At 39.0% G+C, this 27,023-nt stretch overlaps 1 long non-coding RNA gene across 1 annotated transcript in view; it reads left to right on the forward strand.

The window, feature by feature from the left end:
- LOC117980409 (uncharacterized) overlaps positions 1-27,023 on the forward strand; it is a 415,604-nt gene that overhangs the window by 319,255 nt on the left and 69,326 nt on the right. The gene's annotated exons all lie outside the window — the stretch shown is intronic.

Below are 27,023 nucleotides of genomic sequence, written 5' to 3' on the forward strand. Positions count from 1 at the left end.
AGGGTGAAAAATGGGGTATGCGTATGTGGCAAATAATCATGAAGGTGGTCAAGAATGACTGACAGTTGATTAACATTCATCTAATTAAAACTTGTTTTTGATTAGGTGGGGAAACAGAGCCCAGGGAGAAGGGACTTGAGTGGCCCTTGGAGTTTTCTGCAAGGACCCTCAGTATAGTGCTCATTATGTTCAAATCCAATCATGGTACATATTACTTTGGGAAGGAAAGAGAGCTATAGCCTTAGGCTCCCCATTTATGGTAAAGGAGACTGAGAGAATATCTGGGGCATTTTAGAAGCTCTTCCACTGAATACACTTGTCTTTCCATAGACGCATCTGTAGGCAGTTTGCTGTCTTGCCCAGAAGAGTGATTTGGTGGGAGAGTAGTGTTCCAATGACACTGTTGCGGTCATTGTGTAACTCGTGTGGCCCCTTCTCTCCTCTCTCCTAAGATAGGTATTGTCAAATGGCTCCTTCTCCAGTGCAGCTCCGCTTACAATAAACACCTCAGATGCTCCTGCTGTCAGATTGGTTCTCCTTCCTTAGCCTTAGAGCCCTACAGCCAATTTCCCTTTTCTGTTTTATCTTCAATAATTTTCCTGAACTGTCTCATATTCTAGCCACACTGAAACACACATCTTCCTTGTTTTCTTGTGCATTCCTTTTCAGTGTTCCCTGTTTCTGGAATGTTCTTCATCTCTGATCATCCACTTCCTACTGAGCACCTTTGACTACCCTCATCCAAAGGGCTCACTCTTTCAAGAACCCTTTTATGATTCTTGTAACTAGAGGCGATCTCTTTTTCTCTTACTGTAAACAGGATCCACATTTTGCTGAATACCCTACTAAATGTAATTTGCAAAGTCCTGTTCAAGTGGATTATTTAATTTAATTATGATAATAAACCTCTGAGCTAGGTATTATTACTAAGGCTATCATTTTATAGTTGAGGAAACTGAGGCACAGAGAGGTTAAGTAACTTGCCAGGGGTTACACTGTTGACAAGCAGCAGAGCCAGGGTTTAGAAAAAGGTCTTTTCTAGTTCATAGTTCCCACTCTTGATTGGCACACTATCCTGACCACCCTTGCTGCCTGCAGCTTTCTGTATTACAGTAGGTTAAATGAATTATGGGAAGTTCTTTGTTCAGCTCTTCCTGAGATTCTGCAGTAGCCAGACACATGTCTGAAGTGTGAAGATAGAGATAGTAAATGGCTTTTTTCTTACTGTCAGTGGTTTGGAAAGCTGAATCTGGCAAAGATATCTGCCTTGTACCAGCCTGGGTTGTCCACAGAGTCATAGCACCAGCAGCTGTGGAGTCATGGTAAGAAAGCTGGGCCAGGGGGGTACACCAGAGTGCATTCTTTCTACTTTGATGCAGGGAGACCTCCCAGCTCACAGGAGGAGGAGTTCCAGCTTCAAGGAGAGCAAGAACTTGGCACCTGTCCCTGGGCTGCTGCAGCAGTAGCCTTGCACAGGCTGCTCCTGCCCAGGGACACCATAAATCGCTGGGCCATGGACTTGACAGCCAGCTGCGATGTGATCAGAAAGCCAACAGGAGCCACTGCAGAACCTTTGGTGGCTGCTTCCTTCATGGGCCTCTCATCAATCATACTAGATGGAAAAGCCACTGGGACAGTCACATTCTTTCCCAGTGGGGATTCAGGGGTGAGACAGTCAAGTCCCATGTAGGCAGAGTGCATTAACTCTTTCAAAACAGCAATCCTTCATCTCAACAGAGCACTTTCACATTTTCCTCATGATTTCATGGCATTATCTTACTTAATTTCTTCCCATTCCTTCATCCATTTATTGAAAAAGTAACTCATACACCACTACCAGGCAAGAGGCATCACTTCCTAATAGCTTTTAAAAGATGAGAGAAAAGAAATGGTCCCATTTTACAGATGAGGGAACGGAGAGAGGAAGCCATGGAAAGCACACCAGCGCAGTAGGCAAGAGCTTTACATTTTAGTTCTGGGATTGCTATTACTATTAGAGGAAAGCTGGGAAAATCATTTTCTTTCTCTGAGACAGAGTTTATTCACTGCTTTTCATAAGTTATCTGTCCTTAGAGTTCATTATTTTTTTAAAAATGAAAGTTATAGTTGCATATGATTAGAATTTAAACCTTCTAAAAGGTATAAAATCAAGCAAAGCTCTGTCTGACCTTTCCTCTTGAGCCCTAGTTTCTTTCTCGAAAGATGACAATTCTACCTTTCTAAAAAAAAATTGTGTGTGTGTGTGTGTAAAACAAATGGGAATATACTGTGCTGAATCTTGCCTTTTTTTTTAAGCTAAACAGTCTATCTTAAAAATATTCCCATGTCAGCAAGATATATCTAAATCATTCTTTTTAAAGTTACCCATAATTACATTGTAGAAATATACAATAATTAATGATTTCACCAGTTTGTCATTGATAGACACTTAGGTTGTTTTATTATTTTCTCTTATTGTTGCTTTATAAAAAAATGCTGCAGTGAATTTCCTTGTACATTTATCTTGGCATACTTTTGGGTAAATTCTGAGCAAAGAAACTGCTGAGTCAAAAGGAAAGTGAATTTTAATTTTTGATAGCTATTGCTATATTGTCTTCCAAAGTTTGCCTTGATTAGCATTCCAACGAATAGTGTAGGAGAGTGCTTGTTTTCTCACAACTCACCTTTTTTTTTTTTGGTGATTCTTTTTTTTTGGCCAATCTTATAAAACCTTATTTTAAATTAAATAGAGCCCTATTATGTTTAAATCTTACTTTCAATTTGATTTTTTTTTTTACTATCTTCTGAGCTGTTATATATGTTCTATTTCTGATGTTTGGTTTGTTTTCTTTCGTCTATTAGATGTGAGGTTAGGAAAACATAATTGTTTGAATGTAAAATAATGAAGATATATCTTATTTAAAAAAATCTAACTGTAAGAAGAAAGGCAGGTCCACATCTGTGAAATTCTCAGTTAGCCAAAGCTGTGATAACTAAGAGCTGCAAGGGAGGAAGGGAGAGGGCAGTGTCAGGGAGTCAGGGAAAATTGTTAAGAGTAAGTTCCTAGGGTGCTGAAGTATTCTGCAAGGGCTTGGCATATACTGGTCCTAGTCTTCTGATTATAAACTTCTGGCAGCAACTTGCAGGTCTCCTTCCATGATGCTTGTTCTTATAAAACTCAGTCAAAAATGGTAGATGGAAGCCCAGTTGCTGCAAGGCCTGCTTGGGCAGACTTGGCATATTGGCAGGGTAAGACAAACAAAAACTTTGTAAGTTTGTGAAATGTTAAAAGACCTAATACTTACACCTGTCAATGCCACTAACTCCCTGGGTGATCCTGGGAAAGTCTGTTCACCCCTTTGGGTCTCAGATACTTTATCTGTAAAATGTAATTAGGGATTTGATGAGGTAAGTTCTCATTATTGAAGTGTGACCTACTAATGGACCACGAGATTTTTCTTTTTACTTTTAATATAGTTCTTATATTTTGTCAAAAGTTAGAGAGTCAAATAATTGTCAATATTTATATCAAAACATCCTATTATACCTAATAATTTTACATTTTTAGATTAAAAAGTTACCTATAAGTAATATGCATATAGGGCCTCTGTGATTTTTTTCAGTTTAGCTTTTGATATCTCGCTGTAAAAGATAAGAAGTCAGTCGTCTTTCATCAAAAAGCTCCTCCCTTAATTCACACAAATACACTTTCCATTCTTCTATCTTCCTATGCAGTTACTGCATATTCTGTTGCATGAATAGGATATGTTTATGTTATGTAAATGCTATTCTTTGCTGAGCCATCTAGAGTGCCATGATTATTTTTCCTTTCCTCCCTTTTTGTTTTCTGTGAAGTTAATAATTATCTTTTTGTTTTATTTGTTTAGATTTTTAAAATGTAATTTTCCAAAATTTGTCCCCAATGGCCGTAATCCCCCTCGTGTGTGTCAATCTCCTCTCATTACATTCAGACATGTTAGGTATTCTGTCAAGTACATATTCTTGGAGATATCACTCTCAGGAACCCACTTTAATCTGCATTTGTTGCTATACCTGCATTTGTTGCATTTGTTGCTGAGTTTGCTGTACCACTTTCATTCTGGGGTCTCCCTTTTTCTGCATCCTGAGGAATTTCTTCTCATTTTTCCTGAATTGAATCTTGTTTTCCTCATCCTTGTTTTACTTCTTTATTGTAGTAAAGCACTTCTTTCAGTAGTTTTCTTAGAAGGAATGCACAGGATAAAAATTTTAAAGTAATTTGCATAGCTGAAAATATCTTCAGTTTGTCTCTACATTTAACTGTTTTTTTTTTTGATTGGGTATAGAATTCTGGGTTAGAAGTTATTTTTCCTTAGAATTTTGAAGGCATAGTTGCATTTTCTTCAAGCTTCTAGTATTGCCATTAATAAGCCTGAAGCTTATCTGCTTATTGATCATTAGTATGTAATCTATTTATTTTCTTTTGTGGAATCTTCAAAACTTTTCTTTATTCCAGCATTCCAAAATTTTAATTGATGTGCGTTAGCTTAGCCCTGTTTTTAATCTCTTATGTTGGACTTTTTAGTGGGTTTTCCATCTGGAAATCAGGTTCTTTGGTTATGGAAAATTATTTTGAATTATTTCTTTGATAATTTTTTTTCACCATTTTCTCTTCTCTCTCTCATTAGAACCCCCATTATACAGATATTGGGTTTTCTGGGTGGATTCTCTATCTTTTTCATATTTTCTTATCTATTGCCCGCTTTTTGTTTTTTGTCTTTTTGCTCTTATGTTTGGGAGATGTCTTCAACTTCCTCCTTCAACCCTTTGTTTAGCTTTATTTTAATCCTATCAAATCTTTAACTTTGAAGAATTCCTTCATGTTTTCAATTACTCCTTTAATGGCTTTATATTTTTACTTTATAGATACAATATCTCTTCTCCTGTCTCTGAGAATATTCATGACAGTTTTTGTATTCTGAGGTTTTCATCTTCCTGCACGGTGTTTGTTTCACCAACTTTTTTCTATTTGTTTGTTTGCTATCTTGTTGTGTGCCATTCATTTTAGGGTCTCTCCTCAGATATCTAGTCATCTTTGGTGCTCTGCTCATAGTTAAAGATGAGAACAAAAACTAATTGGAAGTTTTACGTACATGTGTGTTTCCATTTTAAGGTTATCAGATTGGACTATTTTATTTTATTTATTTATTTTCCTATTTTCTTTTTTTAAATGTTGGCTCCAATCCAGTAAGTTGACTTCACAACCTACTAATGGGTTATGACCTGAAGTTAGAAAACTATGGTATAGAAGATCTAGAGAGAGACCTTCGGTTACAAGTACATATAACACAAGCTGGATACTTGGATACTGTTGTAGACTCTTCAGCCATCATCTTCCACATCCAACAGCTTTCTACATGTGTAGGCTCTGTCTCTTACATGCCTCTTGATTGACTTTCCTTCTCTGCATGTACTATCTCTCCCTCCTCCCTGCCACATGGACCAAGCTGCCTGTCCTGGTTTCCTGCCTGCTCCTTAGCCCTCCTGTCCATCCTCCAAAGTGCAGCCAGTGATCGTTCTAAAAAATGCATTTGATGAAAAGTCTGTAATAGTCTTTACTTGTCTACATCCTACACACACACACAAAAACAAAAACAAAAACAAAAAACCAATAAATGCATCTAATTCCTTAGCCTTGTCTGGCCTTGATTTCTCCTCCAGGGTCATTTCTCACTAATTCTGCATTTGTATCTCATGTTGAATCAATGTTGACTCATGCACAAGTCCTTGAATCTTTCATGCTCTTTCATATCTTGGGCCTTTGCTTTTGAAGATTTTTCTGCCTAGAATTCCCATTTGACCAAATACTGGGCTCATTCCAGGATCAGCTCAATCCTTTATTTTTCTTTTCTTTTTTAAAATTATACTTTAAGTTCTGGGATACATGTGTAGAATGTACAAGTTTGTTACATAGGTATACACATGCCATGGTGGTTTACTGCACCTATCAACCTGTCATCTACATTAGGTATTTCTCCTAATGCTATCCCTTCCCTAGCCCCCCACCCTGCAACAGGCCCAGGTGTGTCATGTTCCCCTCCCTGTGTCCATGTGTTCTCATTGTTAAACTCCCATTTATGAGTGAGAACATGCAGTGTTTGGTTTTCTGTTCCTGTGTTAGTTTGCTGAGAATGATGGTTTCCAGCTTCATCCATGTCCCTGCAAAGGACACGAACTCATCCTTTTTTATGGCTGCATAGGATTTCATGGTGTATATGTGCCATATTTTCTTTATCCAGTCTATCATTGATGGGCATTTGGGTTGGTTCCAAGTTTTTGCTATTGTGAATAGCGCTGTAGTAAACATATGTATGCATGTGTCTTTATAGTAGAATGATATATAATCCTTTGGGTATATACTCAGTAATGGGATTGGTGAGTCAAATTATTTCTGGTTCTAGATCCTTGAGGAATCGCTACACTGTCTTCCACAATGGTTGAACTAATTTACACTCCCACCAACAGAGGAAAAGTGTTCCTATTTCTCCACATCCTCTCCAGCATCTGTTGTTTCCTGACTTTTTAATCGCTCAGATTTATGACAGAAGTCCAAATGTTGGCTTCTTTGAGTGTTTTGAGCTGGTTAGATTCTTCAGGTAAAATCTTGTCTGAAGGATTTTGCTGTCATTGTTTTGGTAGTCCAATCAGAGAAAACAGGAGCCTCAGCAGTCAGGATATTACTACTCTCTTAGTGTCCTTGTTGCATGTGTAATACCCTCCTCTTAAACTCTTCCCAATACCTTCCTATTCAGAGATCTTTGTTTTATTCATTCTTTATAATAAACTTTCAGTTTTCTGTCACAGTTGATTAGGGGCAATTTTGCAACCATATAGATTAGAGGAAGACATCTGGAGGCCTAACTTTTCTCTTTCAAAACATTTTATTAAGAAAGGTTTTAAACATATATCAAAGTAGAGAGAAGAGTATAAACCCCAATTAAATACTTGTCAATATTTTGCCAGTTTCTGCTACTACCTAAATTTACTTGCAACCTATCCTGTTGTGTTCAGCTGTAACTTTGCTTCCTTCCAGAGGTCCTGGTACCACCAATCTCTGAGTGTTTTTTCAGTGTAAACTGAGTGGCTTACTTGTTCATTTATTCATTTCTCCACCACCACCTTAGGATTCTGCTTTCTTGAGTCTACTAATGAATTTATCACTTTTCTTTTTGCTTTACAGCTTCCAGGCTATTATTGTTATTATCTTCTCTTTTGGTTTTGTTACCATATCGAAGTTTCAGTTTCTCCACAGATTGTACCTTTTCTGACACTGGAGATTTTTAATCCTGGGCCGATCTACTCTTTGATGGGCTGATCTTTTATATCTCATTTCAGTCTTCACATTCTCCTAGAAACTTTCCTTGACCTCCCCATTATGACTTCAGGGTTTGTCCTGTACCCTCTCATTTTATCCCTTTCTTTATCCCACTACATCTCTGATCTCATTGTCTTGTAATTACTTGTCTCCTTCAAGAGACAGTAAGTTCTGGGAGGACAGGTATACATTCCCAGAACAAATTATACATATAGAAAAATATTATTAATTATATACCATGAGCCAGAAATAATTGTTTTTTCATTAACAACTTATGTAATCCTCAGAATAATTCTAGGATGTAGGCACTATCATTATCCTCAATTTATATCTGAGAAAACGGAGGCGCTGTTATTCAATTAGTTGCCTGAGTTCACAGCATCAGTAAGGAGAAGAGCTTGGAATGAAACCCAAGTTTTCCACTTCCAGATTCAGGCAGGTAATGGGTAGGGGTTTCAGATCCAGTTATAAAATAAATGAGCACGTGAAGGCATGATTGAACTAACCAGGCAGGCCGAGGGCACTAAGGAGGTTAAGAGGCCTCATCTTACCACTTCACCAAGAGCACTTCCGTCTTTAGTCCTGCGGCATTGAATATTCCCAGTCTGTGACAAAAGGTTTGAAAGTCATTACTATTCAGAACTGCAGATGCTCATCTGTTGCCTCCCCTCTGGGCACCCAGAGAAGAGACCTTCAGAATCATAATGCAGTGGTCTCACAGAATCTGCCCAAATAGAGAGTTTGAGTTGAATTCTTGTCTGAATCCTATCCTCTCCAGAGCCTAACACAGTGCCTGGAATTTAGGGTTCTCAGTATATGTTGCAATAAACCAGGCAACAAGTCAGATTAATCAAATGATCAATTATTTAATCACTGAATGCCAAGTTAGAAGGCATTTTAGCTCACTTCATACCTAAGCTTTAAGCATTGAAAAAATTATAAGGTAAGACTTGATCTTTACCTTCCTGTCCTTTTTTAGTATCTGCTGTTTCTCATCCTGGTACTAGTCTCAAATGTCTAGTGTCCGAATGCCATCCATTTGTGTGTCCTGACCATTTCCTCAGGACCTCCCACCCGGAATACTTTCTTTGCATATCAATCAACTAATATTTGTATATTCAAAAAATGTCTATAGAGTGACAACTCAATGCTAGTTTAGTGGTAAGAAAAAAACAGCTGTGGGCCTAAGGATTGTCAAGTCCTTAAATTCCTGTTGTGTGTTTTATCTTGGGCTTGGCTTTGTAAGGGTTACAAAAAGGTATGACGATATCTCTGTCCTCCAGGAATTTACAGTCTGGATGGGAAAGCAGAACAAATACACAAATAATTAGTGTGCAGTTAAACTAAACTGTGAGAATCTTTGCATAATGCAGTGGGTTCTCTGAAAAGGGAAACAGCCATGTGGGTGAGGGTTGGGCATGTACTGCAGGAATGTGTGCACGAAGACTAAGAACGAGGAATCAAACACTGGAGATTTCCTTTATAACTGTCGAACTTTTCCACTAGGAAGTCAAGACGTTGCCTGCTTTGGTCACTATGTCACTAGTGCCTAGAATAACGCTCAATACATGGTTGTTGAATGAAGGCATGAATATTTTAGTGGGAAGGAAGAGCGGTAGATGGATGAGGCAGACCCAGAGTATGGGCTGACTTTTCTCCCCTGAGGATATATGTTCTAATGCCCCAGGTATTAGTAAATTATCTCATAAACTAATCTAAAAAAATCCCTTCCTGTCATCACAGTCTCTGGTTTTGTGATTCTAATCCCTGTAGAAGTGCTAATAGTAGATAATGGCTTAATGTTGGATTCTCCCTAGAGCAATTTGCATTTTAACACTGGAATCCTAAAGATGCCTGCATTTCTAACCAGAGATTTTAAGTGCTGTGATAGAACCAGTAGGGGCTCAGGGATATTTGTGGGCTTCAAGGGATGAACCCCTGAGTTTTAGCTCATATGGCTTTCTCCGCTCTGCCTACCCATAAGGGTGGCCCATGAAGAATAATTTTGGCAGTCATTCTGTCACCCCAGGGAAACTAGGAATTTTGGAGATTCTTCCAGCTCCTTCTCCTGTCATTCCTTTGTCTCTGAATCAACCAATGGGCATCTCATACACTCAACTCTGTGGCATCTAAGTTATGTTCCTATAAATTATCTGCCAGCTCTGATTTTTAGTACTGATGGGCTTTCTAAGGCTGTGTCTCATCTCTCTGCTGCCAGGTGAGTCCCCAGGCTTATAACAAAACAGTTGGGCAGATGGTCCTTTGTGGGTATATATGTGAAAGAGTCCAGGCACACAGGGGATGCAGGGTGAGGAGAGAAAGATGGAAGGAGGTATGGGATATAACTGAATAAATAATAGCTAGAAGAAAAAATTTGAAATGTTTCTAACACACAGAAATGATAAATGCTCAAGGCAATGGATATCCTAAATCCCCTGACTTGGTCATTACACATTCTATACCTGTGTAAAATGTCACATGTACCCCATAAATATATACAAATATGTATCAATAAAAAATAAATGTATAAATAGATATATTAGTCAATCAGTTGATCATCTGATTGATGGCCAGGGCCTTGGTCTCTACTGTATTAATACTCATTAATGTTTAAAATGACATTCCAGACCTCAAAAGGTGTTTCAGAATAGGGTCCCCACTTGTATTAGTCAGTTTTCATACTGTTATAAAGAATACTACCTGAGACTGGGTAATTATAAAGGAAAGAAGTTTAATTTACTCCATGTTCTGCCCCCTTAACAGGAAGCATGTCTAGGGAGGCCTCAGGAAACTTATAAGCATGGCAGAAGGGTAAGCAAGCACCTTCTTCACGAGACAGTAGGAAAGAAAATGAAAAGCTCAGGGGAAACTGCCGTTTATAAAACCATCAGATCTTGTGAGAACTAACTCACTATTACAAGAACAGCATGGGGTAAACTGCCTTTATGATTCAATCACCTCCCACCAGGACTCTCCCTGAACACCTGGGGGTTACATTTCAAGATGAGATTTGGGTAGGGATACAAAGCCTAACCATATCTGTCTGCCTGACCCCTCCCAAATCTCATGTCTCTTTCACATTTCAAAACCAGTCATGCCTTCCCAACAGTCCCCCAAAATCTTAATTTATTCTAACATTAACCCAAAAGTCCAAGTGCAATGTCTCATTTGAAATGAGGCAAGTCCCTTCCAACTATGATCCTGTAAAATAAAAAACAAGTTAATTACTTCCAAGATACAATGGGGGTATGGGCCCTTGATAAATGCCTCCATTCCAAGTGGGAAAAATTGGCCAAAAACAAAGGGGCTAGAGGCCACATGCGAGTCCTAAATCTAGTGGGGCAGTCATTAAATCTTAAAGCTCCAAAATAATCTCCTGTGACTCCATGTCTTATATCCAGGGCATGCCGATGCAAGGGGTGGGTCCCCATGGCCTTAGGCAGCTCCTTCATGGACTGGTGTTGAGTGCCTATGGCTTTTCCAGGTGCACAGTGCAAACTGTTGGTGGGTCTACCATTCTGGTGTCTGGAGTATGGTGGTGGCTCTCTTCTCACAGCTCCACCAGGCAGTGCCCTCAGTGGGGTCTCTGTGTGGGAGCTCCAACCCCACATTTCCCCTTTGCACTGCCCTAGCAGAGGTTCTTCATGAGGGCTCTGCCCCTGCAGCAGACTTCTGCCTGGACATCCAGGCATTTCCATACATCCTCTGAATGTAGAGGAAGAGGTTCTCAAACCTCAATTCTTGACTTCTGTGCACTAGCAGGCCCAATACCACATGGAAGCTGCCAAGGCTTGGGGTTTGCACCCTCTGAAGGAACTGCCCGAGCTGTACCTTGGCTGCTTTTAGCCACAACTAGAGCTGAAGTGGCTGGGACACAGGGCACCATGTCTCAAGGCTCACAGAGGGCCCTGGGTGGGGCCCACGAAACTATATTTCCTCCCAGGCCTCCAAGCCTGTGATGGGAGAGGCTACCACAAAGATCTCTGTCATGCTCTGGAGACATTTTTCTCATTGTCTTGGCAATTAAAATTTGGCTCCCTCCTTGTTACTTATGCAAATTTATATAGCCAGCTTGAATTCCTCCCCAGAAAAAGGGTTTTCATTTTCTATTGCATCGTCAGGCTGCAAATTTTCCAAACTTTTATGATCTGGTTCTCTTTTAAACATAAGCTCCACTTTCAAACCATCTCTTTGTGAATGCATAAAACTGAATGCTTTCAGAGTAATCCAGGTCACATCTTGAATGCTTTGCTGCTTAGAAATGTCTTACTCCAGATTCCCTAAATCATCTCTCTCAAGTTCAAAGTTTCACAGATTTCTAGGGCAGGGGCAAAATGCTGCCAGTATCTTTGCTAAAGCATAGCATGAGTGACCTTTATTTCAGTTCCCAATAAGTTCCTCATCTCCATCTGAGACCACCTCAGCCTGGACTTCATTGTTCATATCACTATCAACATTTTGGTCAAAGCCATTCAACAAGTCTCTAAGAACCTCTAAACTTTTCCACATCTTTCTGTATTCTTCTGAGCTCTCCAAAGTGTTTCAACCTCTGCCTGTTACCCAGTTCCAAAGTTGCTTCTACATTTTCAAGTTCTCTTTATAGCAGTGCCCCACTACCTTGGTACCAGTTTACAGTATTAGTCTGTTTTCACACTGCTGTAAAGACATCTGAGACTGGGAAATTTACAAAGGAAAGAGATTTAATTGACTCACAGTTCTACATGGCTGGGGAGGCCTCAGGAAACACATTCATGGCAGAAGAAGAAGCAGGCACCTTCTTCACAAGGTGGCAGAAGAGAGAAGAGAAAAGCCCAGGGGAAACTACCATTTATAAAACCAACGTATCTCATGAGAACTCCCTCACTATCATGAGAACAGCATGGGGGAAACCATCCACATGATCCAGTCTCCTCCCACCAGGTCTTTCCCTCAACACCTGGGGAATCACATTCAAGATGAGATTGGGGTGGGTACACAGAGCCTAACTGTATCACCATTTTTCCTACCTTTGAGCTTCAATTCCCACTGTTTTTTCACTTGAAGTGCCCCCTGCCTGACCTCCATATTACCAAATCCCACATATTATGAGAGCCTATCTCATCAAGCCTTTCTTCTCCGTACTCCACCTTATTTGAGTAGAGACCTGAATGAAGTAAAGAGCCATCTATGCAAGGATCTGAAGGAAGAGGTTGTGTACAGAGAAAACAGACATGGAAAGATTTGTCTGGAATCTGTTAGGTGGGTTTCTAGACCAGCATAGACACCAGCCAATGTGTGATTCACCTTTTTATTGTCCTCAGTGATGATGAAATCTGTTTGAATGAATCGGTGTTACATTAATGTTTTGAGGGTTAGACCCCTGAATGGGAGGGGAGATATTTACTGGGTACTGTTAAAGCTCTCAATGTTTTACATACATTTTCTGTCTTATTCGCACTATAGATAAGTGTTTTTCCTATTTTAGAGATGGGATAGCTGAGGCACAACGGGGTTCAGTGAGTTGCTCAAGGCTACAGAGCCAGTATGTTTTGAGCTAGAGTCTCTCTAGTGGCAAAGCCAATGCACTTGCCCTTTATCACATTACTTCTGGGTTGCTTGCAAGTAGACAAGTTTCCTGACCCCTCAGCTTGCACAGACTCAGGACTCAGTCTGCTAATAGAATTTGTAAAATCCATAGCTGCTTCTAGGAAATGTCCTCAGAAAATATGGAAGGTGTCAGTGAATGAATGCACAGCCCAGCTTTTGAGTCCTCTCTCCTCAGTCCCTACCCCAGCCTCTGTGCCTGCCCCTGATAGTCTTTGATGGAAGGAGAGAGGAAGAAAGAACACTTTATAAGGGAGTAATAAGACTTCAATCCATGCCACCTGCTTGCTTTTTCACTATTCTGAGCCACTGAAACTCTCCGGACCTCAATTTCCTATCTGCAAAATGGATGTCCTATGTAGTAATATAATAAAAATATGATAAAACATATTTTCATCCACAACAACAACTGCAACTGCCATTTATTGAGCCTTACTACGTGAATGTTACCTCATTAAACCTTATGACAGATTTATAAGTTAGGTATGATCACTATCTACCCCTATCTAAGAGATAAAAAGAGTAACATTCTGGTCAAGTGACCTATTCATGGTCACTCAGGTATTAAATACTGACTCTTAGGATACAGAGTCAAATATTTACCACAGCCTATAAGGCCCAGCATGGATGCCCTTCCAACCAATGCCCTCCAAACCAATCCCTCACACTTCACTTCCTGCACCCCCACCAAACTGGCCTTCTCTTTATTCTCCAATATGCTGTGCTTCTTCCATTACTGGGTCTTTCCTGGAAGCAGCTTTTCTCTGTAGATGCATTGTTCCCCTCTCTCCAATAAGATGGTTGTTTTAAGCTATTAAGTTTTGGGGCAATTGATTGTGTGGAAATAGTTAAATTTAATGAAATTATCCATTAACCAGTCTAGATCAGGCTCCTTTTTGCATGCTCCTATAGGGCTTAATTCCTTTTCTTCAGAGCACTTGTCTCAGTTGGCAATGATACACTCAGTGTAATTATATGATCATCTGTCTCCCTACTAGACTGGAAGCTTCATGAGAAAAAAAAATTGCTGTTTTTCTGGATTGTTCTATCATTTAGGAGTGAATGTAGCTGCAAGTAATAGATTTTACTAGCAGTGTCTTAAACCTATGCAGCTTGTTTCCCTCATGAGACATAAAATGTGAAGATGGCTGGCTGTTGGTATTAGTTTAAGGGCCCAGACACTCTCCCTTCCTTTTTGGCCATACTCAATGTTTTGTATTTTCATCCTCATGCTTGTCCCCTCGTTGTTGCAAGATTGATGCTTTGGCTCCAGGTATTATATTTTTATTCATCATCCCAACAAGCAGGAAATAAAAGGACAGAGAAAAAAACCTTTTTTCCCTCATGGATATGTTATTTTTCCAGAAAGAAAGTCTCCAACAGATTTTTATTTATATCTCATTGATCAGGACTGAGTCACATTACAGAAAAGAGTTAACATAGCTGGCAAAAGGCTATTCCCTTTAGAAGAACCTGTGTGTAAGATTGGCCCTTGGCTGGCATCTGAAAACTTGGTGTTTGACCCATTCCCAACAAATGAGGGTGGTTTCTGGCTCCTAAACTATACAAATAAGATGACTTATGCCGAACACCGCTTTCCTTCTGAGAATCTAGAATTTTGATATGTGCTAGGTACAGTGTGCTAATATGACCACTTCCCAATAAGAACCTTGGATTCTGAGTCTCAAATGGGCTTCCCTAGGCAGAAACATTGCACGTGTGGTACTGCATTTTTAGTTTTATTTTATTTTTTTTGCTGCTGGAATAGGGAACATGATGTGTCCCCTCACCAGGTGGTGACAGCATAATGAAGCCTGTGCATGGATTTCTCTAGATTACACCTTGTGTCTTTTCCCCTTGTGGATTCTACTGTGTATCCTTTGGCTATAATAAACTTGAGCCCTGGATGCTTCTAGTGAATAATCAAAGGTTTGCATAGTCTTTAAGACTCCACCTGGAACACGTGCTTTCTAGTAGACCCATAATAATCAAGGAAAAATGGGAGGGATACAATGACTGTCTTAGACTAGCACAATTCATCCCTTTGGCCTAGGGATAGGTTTGCTCCACCAACTGCACACACATTTTGGGTTCTGGGACTTGATTGGGAAGGGATTATGTATGTGTGCTGGAGAGTGACGTTAAAGCCTGGAATGGTCCCTGGCACATAAAAGGTGTGTAGTACACACATTGGGAAAGAAAGAAAAAGAATGAAGAGGGCAGAGCAAGATTTTGGCTCCAGGGTGTCATTCTTTCCAAAGCCTAGATCTTACCCCACGTGCCATATGCCACCCCCTTTGTGGTGTTTCCTCTGAGTGCTGTTGGGAGGATCATATAATAGGGCTTTTAAAAGGACCACACAGTATACACATGAGCAGCTTCTCTGTCAGTCTACATACAATGGCGCAAGGCAAATTTACTTTGTCTACTTGGAAAGTGGGTAAAATAGCATCTACTTCCGTCCCATCTGGTGTTATGACTGGAGTCATATTTTGGACTCCAGTGAGTATTTTGGAAACACTTCTGAGTTGGTTTGGATGGGAATTTTTGTCTGTTTTCTTAAACAATCCCTGCATCAAGCCAAAATAATTTCATTTTGAGAATTCTTGCTTTTGGTATCTTTGTATCCTAAATAAATGTTATTCATGAGGAAAATTTGGATCTTGTAGGCAGTGTTTCCTTTGTTGGTTGAGATGCTGGGGAAATTGCCCAGGACAGCGGGACATGAGGATAGGGTACTGTTCAACAGCCTAATGCTGACAGGAGAGTCAAGTGGGATCTTGCACAAAGTAGGACTGTCTGTGCATGAGAGCTAATGACAGTGCACTAGCAGGAAATACAACACACAGCACTCAGAGGACATTTACAGTGGCTTTTTCCTAAGTTTGTTGTGACCTCTGCCAACAATAGTTATTTGGGGGGCTGTTTGTGAAAGAAAAGATGATATCATTTTGATTCACAGGCTGCCACTTTGAAGAGTGATCTTAGATTTAAGCCGGTCCAGGCCCTTAATTTTACGGATAGGTAAACTAAGGCCCAGAGAAAGCAAGGGATTTGTCCAATGTCACAAAGGAAATTAATGTCAGAACCAGAATGAGAAACCGATCTGCTGACTCTCAACTACCAATGCTTTCCCTAGAGACTACCAATTGCAGAGTGGGTAGTAATAATATTTCTCTAAGATATGTAGGTCCTTATGACTTTTCAAGGCATTTTCAGAGGTAGATCTGTATTTTAATTGTCAGGAAACTGAAGTACAGTGTGTTAAAGGGAGTTACTAGGATTTGAGCTCAGTTCTTTAACTAACAATTTTTGCTTTTTACACTACTCTGGACGGTGGAATTTTAGCAATTATAACAACAATTATTATGACTGCTACTCTCAGAAGGCTTTTGGCTACAATTAACAGAAAACCCACTAAAAGTAGTTTAAGTACCAGGGATTGATTTTTTTCGTCAAGCAACAGCAAGTGATCTGGGCAGCCTCAGGGTTGAAGAATTCGGCAGCTTAATGACATCTCACAGATGTCAGTTCCTTCTATCCTTTTGTTCTGCCATACTGTCAGCAGGGTCTTCCTTTACGGTCACAGGATGCTTTAAATTAGCATGATGATCCTAATGACCAAGAGGCTTGTGGGTGCCTTATTTACCAATCATGGAAAACTTTCCAGGCAGTTACCCAGAAATACTCTTCTCAGGTCTCAATGGCCAGGATTGGGTCACATGTTCATTCTTAAGCAATCACTGGTAAACAGAAAAGACTAACATTGCATATGGACCGACCAGGATTCATTCCCTGAGACAGGGTGGTAGGGTCAACTGCTGCAGAAAAGTAACATGCCCAAGTTTACACAGCTGGAAAATGACAAGGAAAGGAATGAAACCCAGATCCACCTGACTTCACAAGCAATGTTCTTAACCACTGCACATAACCACCTCCCATTCTTGTGCCCATGCTCTCTCTCTTCTCCCCATCCTTTCCCCTCTGCAGTATCATTTGCCAAATTCCCAGCCTGCATACCTAAGTTGCTTTGGCTGGTGATTGCAGGATCGTCTCCTTGCCAGGTCAATGTCAGCAATCAATCCCCATCTCCTGGGCGTGAAAACCAGCCGATTAGAGCTGTAAGTAGGTGTTTAACAACACAGAGGCAGCCAGAGCGTCAGTCAGCAATTTTTTCCCCTGGCGGCTGGGCGTTAGCAAATATGCTGAGAGAGGCACCCCTGTTCCATTGCTGCTGGGAGGAGGGAGTCTCACCACAAAAGATGATTTGAAAAAAATAGAATGACAGAATGTCAGAGATAAAAGGACCCCTAGGCATGGCCTAGTCCAGCTCCATCCTTGTATTGATGAAGAAACTAGGGTCCAGAGTAGGGAGGAGATTGTTTGGGGGTCACACAGAAAATAATAGTTGGATTCAGAACTCAGGATCAGAGCCTGGACTAATCCAATACTATTTCCAAGACTTTTCAAAGCCCAACCCTCTATTCTATTGCTTTGTAATTTCCACACATGAAATCAGTTTCTTAGTGAAATGACATCTGAAAAAACAAAGGCATTTTGGACTCTATTGTCTAATCTCGGGTGCCTCCTGGCAATTTTTGGAGAGAGGTTGCCACTAACATGGGTTAACTGCTCCAGAGAAAGTCCTGTCAGGTCCTTAGCTGCAGACAGGGCAGCTACCTGTAGCAAATTCCCATTCCTATCCAACTTCCTTCTTCCTTTGCAGCCACATTAGTCTTTCTGGTTTGATCAGTCAGAACAAGTCCTGGTGAACTGGAAAAATCTAAAGGTATGTGAACCTTGGAGCTCCACAGTCTAAAAGAGAATGTTCTCAACTTGAGAAGAAAAAGTTAATAAGCAGGTCAGAGTGCAAGGATTCCTCCTGACATCTTAAGATGACTTGAGATCCCCATATTTCTAATAAATCATATGTATATGGGTTTGGGGAAAACATAAGAATTTAAACGGCATTTACTAAATGCTAACAAGAGTGATAATAGCAGCAGTTGCTATTTTGACCCTTACTCTGTGACAAGCACTGTGCCCAGCCCTTCACGTGCATTTTTTTCTTTAGTCTTCACAGTACATGACACTTCTTATGTCTATTTGTTTATTGTTTGCCTTCCAAGATTAGAAAGTCTGCTTCACAGTCATGGGAACCTTTTTTTTTTTTTAATACAATGTCCCCAACTGCCAGAACAGTATCTGCCACATAGTAGATGCTCAGTTAATATAAACTGAATTCATGAAGGGACAGTAGGCTGATGACGTACATATGGTTGTTCTTCATTTTATAGGTATGACAACTGAGGGTTAGAGACACTAATTTGTCCAAGGTAACTCCATCAGTTTTTTTTGGCTGCAATTAATACAAAACCAACTAATGTTGGTTTAAACAAATAGGTGTTTTTTTTTTTTTTTTTCTGCAACAAGTATTCTGGTGGTACTGTTGATGAGGATTCCACTTCAATGATGCCATTAAGGACCCAAGTTTTATCATTCTGCTGTGCTTCCCTCTGCCATCCTCAGTCTGTTGGCTTTTGAATTTGTGCTTGTATACTCATGCTTACAAGATGGTTATGACCTGAAGTGTTTGCTTCAGGCAGCAAGTCTGTGTTCAGGGAAGAAGCAAGAGGACGGAGATAGCACTAATTACATGTATCTCTTTTATTACAAAAAGTGAAAGTCTTTCCAGAAACCTCAGGCTGATTTCCCCTTAGATCTCATTGGCCAGACTTGTGTGACATGATTACCCCTAGCTGCAAGGGAGGCTGGGAAAAATGAGTACAACAGATCCTTGAACAGCATGGGGGTTAGGAGCCAACCCTTTGCACAGTAAAACTTCCACATATAGTTTTTTACTCCCCCAAAACTTAGCTACTAATAGCCTACTGTTGACTGAAAGCCTTATGGATGACTAACACATACTTTGTGTGTTACATATATTATATACTGTATTTTTACAATAAAGGTAGAAAATAAAATGTTCTTAAGAAAATCAGAGAAAATATATTTTCTATTCATTAGGTGAAAGTAAGTAATCATAAAAGTCTTTATCCTCATCATCTTCATGTTGAGTAGGCTGAGGAGGAGGAGAAAGAGAGGAGTTGATCTCTCTTGGGGTGGCAAAGGTGGAAGAGGTGGAGGAGGTTGAAGAGGAAGCAGGAGGAACAGGCACACTGGTGTAACTTTTATTGAAAAAAATCTATGTCTAAGTGGCTCTGCGCAGGGTAAACCTGTATTAAGGCTCAGTTGTATTTGGCTTTCTCTGGCTTCATAGAGGAGGCAGGAAAGGGATGTAGGGATTAACAATAGGTTTAAGTTAGCCAACAAATATGTCTGCTACAGTCATGCAGGTAGTAGTGATAGAGCCAGGATTGGGACACAGGCTTGTTTGCCTCTAACGTCTGTGCTCTTATCAACCAAAAATTAGCTGGCCTGACTTTTACTCCTAATCTCAATAGAAAATGATCAACATGGGAATGCTTGTTCTGTTCTGAGTCCTAGTTTCTTTATTTGCAAAATGAAGAACTGGGTTAAATGAGGTCTGTACTCCCTGCCAGCTATAAGATTGTATAATTTTGTGTCTCAGTCTGGCAAATGTCCACTTCTAAAAGTCTTATTTTTAACCAAATCAAAATCACCATTGCAGTGGAGTAATATATTTCCCAAGGTCCAAATGCATAACATGGAATTGATTTTTTTAGAGTTTGTTTTCATAGATGGTGGTGTGTATGTTTATGTGTGTCCCTTTGAGATATCTGATTTAGTTTGAGGTGGTGAATGGAGATTGATTTTTGTCTGTGGTGATCTGTAAAGCCCAATTGTTGTTGAGGTTCCTGCTTAAATACTTCTTCTGCCATCCTCTCCTGTTTTTTGCTCCCTTAACAGACCAGCCTGGTGGAGACCTTATGTTTCAGGGTTTGATTTGATTTTCTATTGCGTCTTGCTAGTAGTAATTCTCCTCGCAGGGCTGATAATTACTGCTAATAAGAAGCAATAGAAAATTGCTTTTTGGGGGACATGAGTGCTGGTCCCATGTCTTTTACTAATCAGCTGTGGAAAACCGAAGTCCTTCTACTTCTCTAGGTATCTGTTTTCTCATTCATAAAATGACCAGGTTAGATGAGATAGTCTATATGTTAGGATCCTCCTCCCAGCTCTGATGTTTACATATCTGCAATTGTAAGTGGACAAAGCAGATTCTAATTAATGAGCAGAAGAACACATTAGCCTTGTTTTCTTCATCTACTAAATGGTTATAAAGATTGAAAGACAAAATAGAAAATAATAAATACGTGACATAACTACTATTTTAAATACATATTCTTAAAATTCCAGGCTGGACATTTATTTATTTGTTTTGAAAATGTACCATTGCATTAAGAAAATTCAGAGCAATGTGTCGGGAGTCTTAGCAAAACATGATACGTATTCCACATGTTGTGGAAATAGCATTGGGTGTTGAAGCAGACCAGTTTGGGTTACATCTTAACTTGGTCGTGTTATGGCTTTGTGACCTGGGTCATGCTGTTTATTCTCCAGGGTTCTTTTCTGCAAAATCAGGGTTAAATATATTGACATCGAAAGATTACTGTGACGGTAAAATAAGCAATTTATGAAAAGCATTCAGCACAATGGCTGGCACATGGTAAAGACTTAGTAGAAGCTGTTTTTTATCCTCCTTCCTTATGGATGCATCTAGAACCAAACAAAAGATTTGGCTATTTTCAGTTTTCCAGGTGAAAATTTTCTTCTCTGGTGGTAGAGCTGCTTTTGACTGGACTGGACATAAAGCCTCATGCATCTTAACTATATTGGCCATCTGTAGTTTTGTTTTTTGAGATGGGGTGGAATGAGTGAATCTTTAGCAGCCATGACCCCTACCTTCTAATCTTTCACTTAAGAGATCTGAGACATTAGGAACATAATTTAGTTCCTCTCTTCTTTAGTTTGCACATCTGCAAAATGTTGATGGTCATTTCAGGGGGCTTTTATTAGCCCTCTAATAATTTGAACATACTTGGCACTCTCTAGAACATTGTAAAAATATCAGTTATCAGTTCTGTTATTAGTTCACCCAGCTATCTTTAAACTGGTCCCCTCTTTTTCAAATTCTCTCTGAACTTCAAGGTCAAAGTCATTCCACCTGTTAAGGGAAACCTCCCACCTCAACTCTTTAAGATCTCCCCCGACTCTATTTGTAGCCCTTGCTGCTTGGCTCACACTCTGTTGGTGATTGGAATAGCAGCCATATAGGGTTTTTTGTTGTGTGTATGCATGTTCAGTTATATGCAGTTTCATTATGTGCAGATTTGTGTCTTTACTACCACATTCAAGACCCTGAATGAGGATCTCATGTTGCCCTTTTATAGTCACACTCACTTTCTTTCACCTCTTCTCTGTCCCAACCCCTGTCAACCACTAATCTGTTATCCATTTCTAAATTTCTCCCTGTTTGTACAACATTTCTCCCTGACTTGATGTTGGTATTGCCTCTTTCACATTATTGTAAGTCTTTCATATTCTGTATCCATGCAACTCTCTTAGAGGGCAGTTAAAAAATACGTGTTGGCTGATTGGTTTTCTGCATGTGTGCATGTGTATGTTTCATTGTTCAGCCTTACTGATTTTCATTTAGGAACAACATATTTTTATTTAAAATGTATTTATTTCTTTGGGAGCATAGGTAATATCTGCCCATGACCCCAAATTAAAAAGATCCAAAGATTATACTTCTGTGAAATGTGTTTCCCCTCCCCTCTCTCCTCCCTGGTTCCCTCCCCAGAGGCAACCGAGAAATTGTTACCTGTTCTTTGATAGTCTTAGCCAGAGCTGGTCTATATATTCCCTTTTCCTTATAATGGTAAGTTTCTCTTATATATCCTTGTGTTTTTACTTAATATATTGTGGATAAATATCTAATATCTTCCTTATCAGTATAAAAAGATTTTGGGGTATTTTATAGTTTATTTAAGCAATTACCTTTTAATTAAAAATTTGCAATTAGGTAATTGTGGATTCACATGTAGTTGTAAGAAATAATATGGAGAAATGTCATGTACCATTTATCTAGTTTCTCTTAATAGTAGCATTTTGCAAAACTATAGTACAAAATCACAACTAGGTTATTGACATACAATCTACCAATCTTATTCAGATTTCCCCAGCTTTACCTGTATTTGATATGTGCATGAATATATGTACATTTTGTTGTGTGTATGCATGTTCAGTTATATGCAATTTTATTATGTGCAGATTTATGTCTTTACTACCACATTCAAGACCCTGAATGAGGATCTCATGTTGCCCTTTTATAGTCACACCCACTTCCTTTCACCTCTTCTCTGTCCCAACCCCTGTCAACCACTAATCTGTTATCCATTTTTGAATAGTTATCATTAAAAAATGTTATATGAATGGAATCTTATAATATGTTACCTTTTGGAACTGTTTTTTTTCTCACTGAACATAAATCCCTGGAGACTCATTCAAGTTCTCTGCATCAACAGATTGTTTCATTTTTATTACTGAATATGTACAGTCATCCACCACATAACATTTTGTTGAACAATGGACCACATATGCAATGGTGGTCCCATAAGATTATATTTGTGCATTTTTACTGTGCTTTTTCTTTATTTAGTTATGTGTAATTACACAAATATTTACCACTGTTTTGCAGTTGCCTACGGTATTCAGTACAGTAACATGCTGTACAGATTAGTAGACTAGGGACAATAGGCTAAACCATAGAGACTAATTTGTAGTAGGCTATCCCATCTAGGTTTGTGTAGATACACTCTGATGTTTGGACAAAAACAACATCACCCAACAATGCATTTCTCAGAATGGATACCCATCGTTAAGCGATGCATAACTGTATATATATGACTGTACCGCAGTTTGTCTCGCCATTTATCTGTTGAAGGACATCTGGACTGTTTCCAGTTTTTTATTATTATGAATAAAGCTGCTATGAGTATTTGTACACAGAATATTTGGGAGCATAAGTATTTAATTTTCTGTGATAAATGCCCAAGTGTGTGACTGCTGGTTTGTATGATAATTGCATTTAGTTTTAACAAAACACTGCCAAGCTCTTTTTTTACAATGGCTATACCATGTTATATTCCCACCAGCAATGTGTGAGTGATCTAGTCTCTCTGCATTTATGCTGGCAGTTAGTGGCGTTACTATTTTTTATTTTAGCCATTCTGATTGGTGTATAATGATATGCCATTATGATTCTAATTTGCATTTCTCTGATGGCTAATGAACAACTTTTTATGTGCCTTTTTCATCTGTATATCCTCTTATTTGAAATGTCTGTTCATGTATTTTATCCATTTTCTAATTGGATTTTTTTTTACTACTGAATTTTGAGAGGTTCTGATATATTTTAGATACTAGTCCTTTATTGGATTTGTGGCTTGCAAATATTTTCTCCCAGACTGTAGGTTGTCTTTTCATCTTTTTCCCATGGGCTTTCATAGAGTGAGAGTTTTTAATTTTGATGAGATCCAATTTATCAATTTTTCCTTTAATGAATCATGCTTTTGAAGTCAAGTCTAATAATTTTTTTCCTAGTTCTGGATCCAGAATATTTTCCTCCATGTATTTTCCCAAAAGTTTCATAGTTTTATATTTTATGTTGAGGTCCATGACCTATTTCAAGTTAATTTTTGTATATAATGTGTGATTTAGGTTTATTTATTTATTTATGCCTATTGATCTTCAATTATTCTAGCACCACTTGTTGAAGAAGATATGCTTCCTCCATTGAATTACTTTTGCACCTTTATAAAAAGTCAATTGTGTATATTTGTATGGTTCTATTTCTGGGTTTTCTCTTCTGTTTCACTGAGCTATGTGTCTATCCATCCACTAGTACCATACTGTCTTGACTACTATAATATATAATAAGTCTTAAAATCAGGTAGACTTACTCCTTTCACTTTATTCTTCTTTGTCAAGATTGCTTTAGCTATTCTAGGGACTGTGCCTTTCCACATGAATTTCAGAATAAGCTTGTCTATGTCTATAAAATCCTTTCTGAAGTTTAAATAGTAATTGCATTAAGTCTATAGATCAATTTGGGGGAAGCAACATCTTTACCATGTTGAATATTTATTATGAGCAGCATATGCTCTGTATTTGATTAATAAGCATTGTGCAATTTTTAGCATACAAATGCTCTGTACAAGTTTTGTTGAGTTCATATCTGTTTTTTTTTTTTGGAGCAGTTGTAAATGGTACTATTTTGAATTTCATTTTCCACAAGTTCATTTGTAGTATATAGAAATGAGATTAACTTTTGTTTTTTGGTCTTGTTTCCTGCAAACTTCCTGAACCCACTTAATGCTGAACAGTTCTAGGAATTATTTTTAATAGATACCCTGGGAGTTTTTATATAGATAATCATGTCATTTATAAATAGAGAAAATTTTATTTCTTTTCTATTTAATATGCCTTTTGTTTCTTTTTCTTGCCTTATTGCAATAGCTAGAAGTTCTAGCACTATACTGAGTGAGAGTGGATATCCATGCCTTATTCCTGAGCTTTGTGGGGGAAGAATTCCATTTGTTACCTTTAAGTATGATGTTAGCAGAAAGTGGTCTCCATTTTTTAAAGACTACTGAATAACCTTACAATTCCATTGTAAGGTTGTACTATAATTGACTTTTCCAGTTCTTTATCAATGGGTTTTTGTTGCTTTCAATCTTTGGCACAATAACACTTTTATGAATGTGCTCATACACCTGTCACTTTTCATATGTTTATGAATATATGGATAAGATAAATCCCTAGAATATGGCCCTCTTTTCTGTTCTGTCTAGACCCACTTCCTAGGTGATCTTTCTCTGTGTCGTGGTTTTAAATACCATACAATGACAACTCCCAAATATGTGTTCTCACTGTGATTTCTGCCCTGAATCCTCATCTGTGTATTCATTTTCTCACTTAATATCTCCATTTGGACATCTAACATGCTTTCAAGCTCAACATATCTAAAACTGAACTCCTAACTTGCCTGCATCCACCCCTCAAAACCTGTTTCTTTGAACCTGTCCCTATTTTAGTAAATAGCATTCTTCCCTTCCAGTGGCTCAGACCAAAAACCTTGCAGTCATCCCTGCTGCCTCTGTTTCTCCTACACATACCCAAACTTTCAGCAAATCTTGCCCTATGATCACTTATCCCCACTCCATGGCTACCACTCTGGTCCAACCACCCTCATATCTTCCTTGGATTATTGCAGTTGTCTCCTTGTCTCTCTCCTGTATTGCTTCCTTACAATCTGTTCCATACAAGAGCTCACACTGGTTCTCTAAGAACTAATTTCTAGGCTTAGACCTTCCCAATGGCGTCCCATTCTCCACAGAGTAAAAATCAAAGTTCGTACTCTGGCCTGGAGGGTTCTATATAATCTGACCTGTGATTCCTGTCTGCTCTGGATCCTGCAGCTCTTTGAGCTCCTGCTTTGCTTACTTTGCTCTGGCTATGTTGACCTCATTTATCTTCCTTAAAATGCAAGTACTCTATGATCTCAAAATACATACCATCCCCATGACTGGCATATTCTTTTCCCCAGGTGTACACATAGCTCATGCCCTCATTTCCTTCAGGCATTTGCTCAGGTTTTACTTGATCAGAGGGGCCTTCCCTGAATACCCTCATCCCACTTTGGAATTCTCCCTTCCCTTTAACCTGATTTGTTTTTCTGCATGTGACTTAGCATCACCTGAAATATTATGTATTCTCTTGTTTATCTGTTTATTGCAGGCCTTTTCCCCAATAGAATGTAAGCACTATGGGTGAGGCTTTGTTGGTTTTTTTAGGGGACTATTTTCAGCACCTCCAATAGTGCTCAATAAATATTTGTTGGATGAGTTAGTAAGTAAACTTCTGAGTCAAGTGGTATGTGCATTTAATATGTGGTAGATATTGCAAATTACTCTACACAAAGTTTGTACTAATACTATGCAAGTGTTACCCTCCCACTGATAACATATGAGCACCCCCTTTTTTTTGTACATATGCTGTTAATAGTTCCTTTTGAGACTTTTAGTTTTGTACTATAACATTCAGAGACATGATGGATTCAACCTCCACACATTTACCAGGCCCCCAGGACAAATCTCAGAAACATTTCATATGCTTCTGGTTGTTTTAACAATAAGAGAACTTAAATAACTGAGCTTTCAAGGTTTGCGTGTTCATATAATTTCACAGATAAGAAGAATCAGGCAGAGCGCTCATAGCTTCTGTGTTTTGTTTACATGGAAATGTGAACAGAGGTAACCTTATCTTTCTATTAGATTTTCTCTCAAATCCCAACTCAGAGAGCACAGGAGAACCCACTTCCTGGTGACTTTTTTTTTTTTTTTAAACAGTAACAGTTCTTTTTACCCAGCAAAGTGCCTCCTCCAAGGTCCGAGAACCATTGAGGGTTTTTGGGGGGTTTCAGGGCTGGGAGTAGAGAGAGCATGAGTGAAGATTGGACCACTCCCAGGACTAGACCAGAGAACAGGAGACTTGCTGCTTACTGACTATTATATTCCTACTACTCGACCTCTAGTAGGTGGTAGGTATATAGTTCTTGAGTATTAATTTAATATCTGACTGTTATTGATAAGAACAGTCCTGAATATTAGTATATTGCTTTACAATTCTTAAAGTGGCTTTCCGTGATTCCCAAACAGCACCCATCTCTTGAGCAGAGACCCAAGAGGGTAGGACAGGAAGAATGGAAGCGAGATTTGGCCCTGGTTATGTTTTCCAAAGTGAGTAACTTGGAGTATCAATACGTTAAACAGGTTTCTTAGCAGCAGCAGATTTCTTAAAGCCTCTTCACAGATTCTAGGTTGCAAATGTGCTTTGTGAATAGCTAAGAGGAAATAAAGTGTGTGGTGTTTACCAACATATTTGAACCAGTCTTTTATTTTCTAAAGTGTATCATGGGCCTGGCGTTCCAGAGAATAGGCTTTCAGGAAGACTGGGCATTTCTGTCCAGGGTAAGCACTTGAAGACAGTTGATCTCTTATTCCAGTCCTGACTCTTTTCTGTGGTTTCATTTCAGAGTTTTCATCTTAAGAGAGAAAAT

The sequence above is a fragment of the Pan paniscus genome, chromosome 4 (assembly GCF_029289425.2).
Source record: "Pan paniscus chromosome 4, NHGRI_mPanPan1-v2.0_pri, whole genome shotgun sequence".
Taxonomy (NCBI): domain Eukaryota; kingdom Metazoa; phylum Chordata; class Mammalia; order Primates; family Hominidae; genus Pan; species Pan paniscus.